The sequence below is a fragment of the Colobus angolensis genome, unplaced genomic scaffold (genome assembly GCF_000951035.1).
Source record: "Colobus angolensis palliatus isolate OR3802 unplaced genomic scaffold, Cang.pa_1.0 Scaffold49, whole genome shotgun sequence".
NCBI lineage: Eukaryota > Metazoa > Chordata > Mammalia > Primates > Cercopithecidae > Colobus > Colobus angolensis.
Window position 1 is genome coordinate 318,321 of NW_012118376.1, and position 7,414 is coordinate 325,734.

Here is a 7,414-nt window from a genome sequence, read left to right on the forward strand (position 1 = left end):
AAGAGAATAAATTTGTATGAGAAAGAATCTTATGTGGTAAATTTATTTATTTCATTTTCTTTTTGAAAGGCAGGGTCTTGCCGTGTTGATCTTGCACTCCTGGCCTCGAGTAGTCCACCAACCTTAGCCTCCCAAAGTGTTAGGATTACAGGGGTGACCCACTGTGCCTGGCGTTTATGTGGTAAATTTTTACCTTACTAGTTGTTTAAGAGGAAGTATAGGACAAAGCAGAAAGTCTGAGCATGTTGTCAATGGTATGAGTAAGTCATGAAAAAGGTTTGTGGAGAAGAAATTTATGAAAGGAGTTGTGTGTGTGATTCAGTTGGCTATAATTAGAGGGGAATTATTTGTAAGTGTTTCTACGTTATAAGTGAGCTTTGATATTAAAAATACACTAATGCAGCTGGGCACGGTGGCTCATGCCTGTAATCCCAGCATTTTGGGAGACTGAGGAGGGTGAATCAAGAGGTCAAGAGATCAAGATCATCCTGTCCAACATGGTGAAACCTCATCTCTACTAAAAATACAAAAATTAGCTGGGCACGGTGGCGTGCATCTGTAGTCCCAGCTACTCAGGAGGCTGAGGCAGGAGAATTGCTTGAACCTGGGAGGTGGAGGTTGCAGTGAGCCGAGGTTGTGCCACTACACTCCAACCTGGTGACAGAGCGAGACTCCATCTAAAAATAAAAATATAAAAAAATAAAAAATACACAAATGCAAAATTGAAGTGTAGTTTCTTATGCTAGAACAACAAGGTTTTCTTTTTTAATTTTTTATTTTTCGAGAAAGGCTCTCACTCAGTCATCCAGGCTGGAGTTCAGTGGCCTGATCACAGCTGACTGCAGCCTCAGCCTCCCAGACTCAAGTGATCCTCCCACCTCAGCCTCCCTAGTAGCTGGAACCATAGACATGCACCACCACACTGAGATAACTGTTAAAATTTTTTTCGTGATGGGGTCTCACTGTGTTGCCCAGGCTAGTCGATTTTCTTGAAATACTGATTTGCTCTTAGTAAAATTACAAGAGGTTTTGATTTTTAAATCTGAAATCTCCTTTGTAACAGCCATCTTCTAAATTGCAGTTTATATTACTGCCATATTTTGTCCTGAGATTCATTTAATTTCTATAGTTTTAGGTTAAGTATGCTGTCTTTTTTATTCAGAGTGGTAATTTCATTTCTTGAGGTAGAGTTTTCCTCTAGAAGTTTCTTGGATTCATATCTCAGAAGTTCATCTTTGGCTGTGTCTCATGCACATGATTTGAGGGCATGTATCATTGTCTTCAACTCTCTTTTCTCCTCTTGAAAAGGCATATATTTTGGTTCAGCTGAGATATTAACTTTTTCAGCTTTTTAGTAAGCTCTTGTGACTTTTTTTCCAGTTCTAACTCTGCTGTTATGACCTGCTGCTAAAATGACTATCTTTAAGACCTAGAAAAGCAATGTTTTCCTCTAGTGTAACTTGATGTTGTACCCTTAGCTTTTCTTTTTTTTTTTTTTCCTTTGAGACAGGGTCTTGCTCTGTTACCCAGGTTGGAGTGCAATGGCACGATCGTTCACCAAAGCCTCAACCTCTCAGGCTCAAGTGGTTCTCCAACCTCAGCCTCCCAGGTAGCTGGGACTACAGGCAATGCCACATGCCCAGCTTACTTTTTTATTTTTTGTAGAGATGGGATCTCTCTATATTGCCCAGACTAGTCTCAAACTCCTGGCCTCAAATGATCCTCCCACTTTGGCCTCCCAAAGTACTGGGGTTACAGGGATGAGCCACTGCATCCAACCAGCTTTTCTTCATGTGTCTGAATTGTTTCATATAACCAGGAAACTTCACATGCTTTTACTTTTTCTAAGAGCCTTGTGTTCCCCTGCTAAATGGTGGTGTGCACCTGTAATCTCAGCTGCTTGGGAGGCTGAGGCAGGAGAATTGTTTGAACCAGGGAGGCGAAGGTTGCAGTGAGCCGAGATCACGCCACTGCACTCCAGTCTGGGCAACAGAGCAAGAATCCATCCCGGGAAAAAAACAAAACAAAACAAAACAAAACTTAAGGTCGGGCACGGTGGCTCAAGCCTGTAATCCCAGCACTTTGGGAGGCCAAGACGGGCGGATCACGAGGTCAGGAGATCGAGACCATCCTGGCTAACACGGTGAAACCCCGTCTCTACTAAAAAATACAAAAATCTAGCCGGTCGAGGTGATGGGAGCCTGTAGTCCCAGCTACTCCGGAGGCTGAGGCAGGAGAATGGCGTGAACCCGGGAGGCGGAGCTTGTAGTGAGCTGAGATCCGGCCGCTGCACTCCAGCCCGGGCGACAGAGTGAGACTCCGTCCCAAAAAAAAACAAAACAAAACAAAACAAAACTTTGTTACTTGTTAAATTTTTGTGGGCGTAGAAACTCAGAATAACGCTGACCCAACACTTTGAGATGACAGCAAAAAACTACACAACAGACAAAGTTGAACTTCATAATGGAGTGCAGGCAGACTTAGCCTGGGAACCAGTCCCTTCCAACCTCCCTTTTGTGCAAAGGTGTTTAAAAGAGTTTTGACAATGACTCCTACTTGCCATTCACTTTTTCCATTGTGGGATGGGACCAGCAACCTGGGACATGTCTATCCCAGCACCAAGGGACACCAAAACCCATCTACAGAGTGATTGACTAGTGACACTTTGGAGAAAAATCTTGATCAAAAGAGGGAATGTTTTGCTTGTGGGAACTAACAATAAAGTATAATAAAGATACAAAACAAACAAACAAAAGAGGGAATGTGAAAATTAGCAGAATCAAAATGGAGTCACTTGTGTTAAAAAGGAAAAAAATAAAGCCTAAAAATAGAGTGAGGGTAGGCTGTGAAGAGAGAGGGTTCTCACTTATACGTCTGATAACAAAAGCTATCACAAAAGACTACAAAAACCACAGCCTTGCACAAAGGCCATTTTAGCATTACACGAAAAATACTTCTATGTAGACATCCACCCAGCAACTGCCTGTCCAACCTCCGACTGGCTTCATCCTTGTTATTGATCTTTGTAGCCAAGGATAATAATTTCAGAATCATTATGTAATCCTCCTCATTTCTCCGTTAAAAGCTTTTGTCTTCATTTTTACGTCCCTGGGTAAACACACACACAGTTTACTGTGGCATGCATATTCCCACTGCAATGCCCTATTCCCAAACAAATATATGTTTTTTCTTTTTGAGAGCCTCCCCCTGTTCTTTAGAATGACAAACTCAACAAAAATAAATAATAAAACATGTTCCTCTGTGCTGTGTTATATTCATAACTTTGGACTTTCATTCATCCTATGCCTTAGACTGTCATCTTTTTTTTAGGTACTGGGATCTATTTTTGTCATCATCAGCCAGGAAGATACAAGGCCTCTTCCAAGATGAAGACGAAACTATTGACAGATATTTTGTCAAGACCAAATTTTCCCTAAGAGCCCTGTCATAGATTGCTCCCTGGGCAGGATGCAGCCTCCTTCAGAGAGTGAAGAACACACCAAAAGATCCTCTACTAAATTAATCGTGAAGCTGCATGAGCCAGGCTGGAATACAGTTACCAATCTACTTTAATTCTCCCACTTAGATGGCCCGAAGCCACCTGAACTGAAAGTTGGATGAAGCTCTGCTTTGAGTTTCATCGTGGAGCATCGTGTGGCCTAGGTCCTTAGCCAATGCCTGCTAAATATTAGCTTGAGTCGCAATAAAGAGAAAAGGTCCAAACTCTCCCCTTGGCTAATGATTTATTCATCAAACCAACATGTCTCAAACCTGTAATTCTAGTTTTGTTTTCTGAAAAGATATCATTCTATTTGAAAGAGAAATAGCTGTAGGGAAGGAGAATAAGAACTTTCATGGAACACCCAGTATGTGTTGCGCACTTGGCATGTAAATTCACTCAGCCCTTACTCCAGCCCTGGGGAGGTGAGCAGTGGCTCTGCTTCACAGACAAGCACCCTAACACTCCAGGAAATCGGTCATCACCCAACACCCTCTAACTAGTGAAGGACGGAATCTGATTTGAACTCAGGTGTGCTTTTTTTTCTCCAGGAAGCATACTTTCCTTTGCCAGCCTCAGCGATGAGAGTAACAGAGACAGAAAGATAAGAGAAAAGGAGTTGACTGCTCACGAGGCTGTTGCTGGACTTTTTAGGTCAGTCACTGGAAGATTCCAGTGTGTCTTCTGAATTGCTGACCATAATTCATTCTCTTCCCTCTTTTGCCTGGTTTGTTATTTGGGTTGATAAAACAGAGCTAAGAGTCCATGAAGCGCTCACACCTCCCATGGAATACTTGATTCCTACGACACCTGCTTCAAACATAATGGAGAAAATATTTGCAAGGAAGTTTCATGCAATGATTAAACTGCATTCCAAATATAATTTTCCTCTTGTGCCAGAGGAGATTAATTCACATGGACTCAAAAGAGCCTTGGGGACAGGTTTTTGGAAAACCAGGCCCAGGCATTCCGGATGCTAAAATGCTGTCAGTAATACGAAGAGTGCTTAGGCCTCCTGTCTCCTCAGCCCTCTGGAAAGAGCCCCAGGGTTATTCGAGTTGGGATCAAATAAAGGGGGGGTCATTATGATAAAAAGTGGGTGACACACCCCCATTCCTCACCTAGAGAACTTTCTTAGCCTTCCCATATGCCTTCAGTAAAAAGCTGTCTTCAACTTAGATTTCAATGTGAAGATTTTGGTTCCACCTTGACTCAATACTGGAATAGATTTTATTGCAGACTGGGAGTCGACAGTTTACCTTCAGAGTGAGAATATGTATGGGTTCCTTAAAAACATGCAGTAAAGCCAGGCAGCATGGCTCATGCCTGTAATCCCAGGACTTTGAGAGGCCAAGGCGGGCAGATCACTTGAGGTCAGGAGCTTGAGACCAGCATGGCCAACATGGTGAAACCTGGTTTCTACTAAAAATACAAAAATTAGCTTGCCACGGTGGCAGGTGCCAGTAATCCCAGCTACTTAGGGGGCTGAGGCAGGAGAATCACTTGAACCTGGGAGGCAGAGGTTACAGTGAGTTGAGATGGCGCCACTGCACTCCAGCCTAAGCGACAGAGCAAGAGTCCGTCTCAAAAAAAAAAGCAACATGGAGTAGCATGAAAAACACAAAAATGCCTTTGGGATTCAGTGTAATCTTCAGGCTATAAAAGCAACAGCAATGATGATGGGGGCTTTTTTCACCACAGAGCCTAGGATGCCTTTGAGAAAACCGACAAATTTGAAAACGTGATAAAGGTAACATCTCTCAGTAAGTTGTTATGTCTTCCTCTTTATTATTTGAATCAAACAATGTTGGCATTTCATTTCAATTCCTTTCACTTTGTGAAGAGAAACAGTCATTCCAGGAAACCAATTCTAAGTCATTCCGTTCTAACCGATATATTCTTTTCATATCATGAATTCTCTTCTCAATGTTGTGTTTCCTAAAGGAATGAAGTAATTTTATTTGCTGTTGAGGTTATGGTCAAATACTTCCAAGTGACATGTTTCTTCCTCAAAATATGCATTTTTTAATCTACCTGTTTGTAACACTTAAAATATCATGCATCAATCAGCGTCCCATCTAAAATAAGATTTGCTATTTTATTGTTTAAAGTGATCTTATCAATATCCCTCCAGGAATCACGCATGCTATTAACAATAGACAGCAAACATGAATTTATTTATTTATTTTTTTTTGAGACGGAGTTTCACTCTTGTTGCTCAGGCTGGAGTGCAATGGTGCCATCTTAGCTCACCGCAACCTCCACCTCTCGGGTTCAAGCGATTCTCCTGCCTCAGCCTCCTGAGTAGCTGAGATTATAGGCACGCAACACCACACCCGGCTAATTTTGTATTTTTAGCAAAGACGGGATTTCTCCATGTTGGTCAGGCTGGTCTCAAACTCCTGACCCCAGGTGATCCACTTGCCTTGGCCTCCCAAAGTGCTAGGATTACAGGCGTGAGCCACCATGCCTAGCCAAATTGATTTTTATAATTAGAATTTTATGAGGCTTATGTTTCAGATTAGGAAAGAGATGTGGTCAATTAAAGAGTTCATTCTATTTTTATTGCAAACGAGGATGAAAAAGGAACAACTATTTCCACTGGATTCTACTTGAAGGAATTCAAAGTTCACTACTGGCAGTTTCACATTTGACAAAGCTGTGAGGTGTTTCCGCAGAGGTGCTGACCTCCTCGAGCTGCAAAGGCCTAGCTGTTTGAGTGAGCAGCGCTGCCCTGGGGCAAAGTGATGGTGGTCTTTCCACTTGTCTGTTAAGTCTCAGGGCTGGGGTTCTGTCAGAAACTTATGCTGAAAACTACTTTTCCTCATCAGATTCGAAGTTGAGAAGATGTGATATCCAATATAAATGATGACTAAGGCCACTCCCAGCTGTGACAGTGCACAACTGTAATAGTGTGAGCCAGCTCCCAGAGCCATGGGGCTCTTCTTGACATTTCCTTCCATCAAGAACTCCGCACACATGTATTTGCCACGCGGTGTTCTTCACACATGTTCTTCACCTGCCACAATCTTCCATACATCCTGTAACTCTTTGTTGTTATTGTTTTTGAGGTTATTTTTATTTTTTAATCAAGCATGATTATTGTTTTTGTTTTTGAGACAGGGTTTCACTCTGTTGCCCAGGCTGCAGTGAAATGGCATGATCTTGGCTCCCAAGGAACAGGTGATCCTCCTGCTGCAGCCCCCTGAGTAGCTGGGATTACAGGTATGCACCACCACACCCAGCTAATTTTTGTACTTTTGGTAAAGATGGGGTTTCACCATGTTGACCAGGCTAGTATCAAACTCCTGACCTCAAATGATCCACCCACCTTGGCCTCCCAAAGTGCTGGGATTACAGGTATGAACCATCACGCTGGCCTTGTTGGTTTTTTTTAGACAGGGTCTCATTCCCATCACTCAGGCTTGAGTGTGGTGATGTGAACACGGCTCACTGCAGTCCCGACTTCCTGGAATCAGGTGATCCTCCCATCTCAGCCTTCCAAGTAGCTGGGACTCAAGGCGTGTGCCACCATGCCCAGCTCATTTTTGTATTTTTTGTAGAGACACGGTTTCACCATGTTGGCCAGGCTGATCTCGAACTTCTGGGCTCAGGCGACCTCAGCCTCCCAAAGTATTGGGATTACAGGCATGAACCAATCTGCCAGGCCTATATGTAACTTCATTTTTGACAGGTACCTTCATCTTACCAGGCCCTAATTTCCTCCTCTGCAAATGAGGGAAATGATGTATAACTTGTTAAAAGCTCTTCTTCCATCCCTGTTATATTCAAAACATTCAGAGAAAGAGAATGTTAAAAATCAGTGCCTCCCAATAATTAATAGCCTACCAACCAAAAAAAGTCCAGGACCAGATGGATTCACAGCTGAATTCTATCAGAGGTACAAGGAGGAGC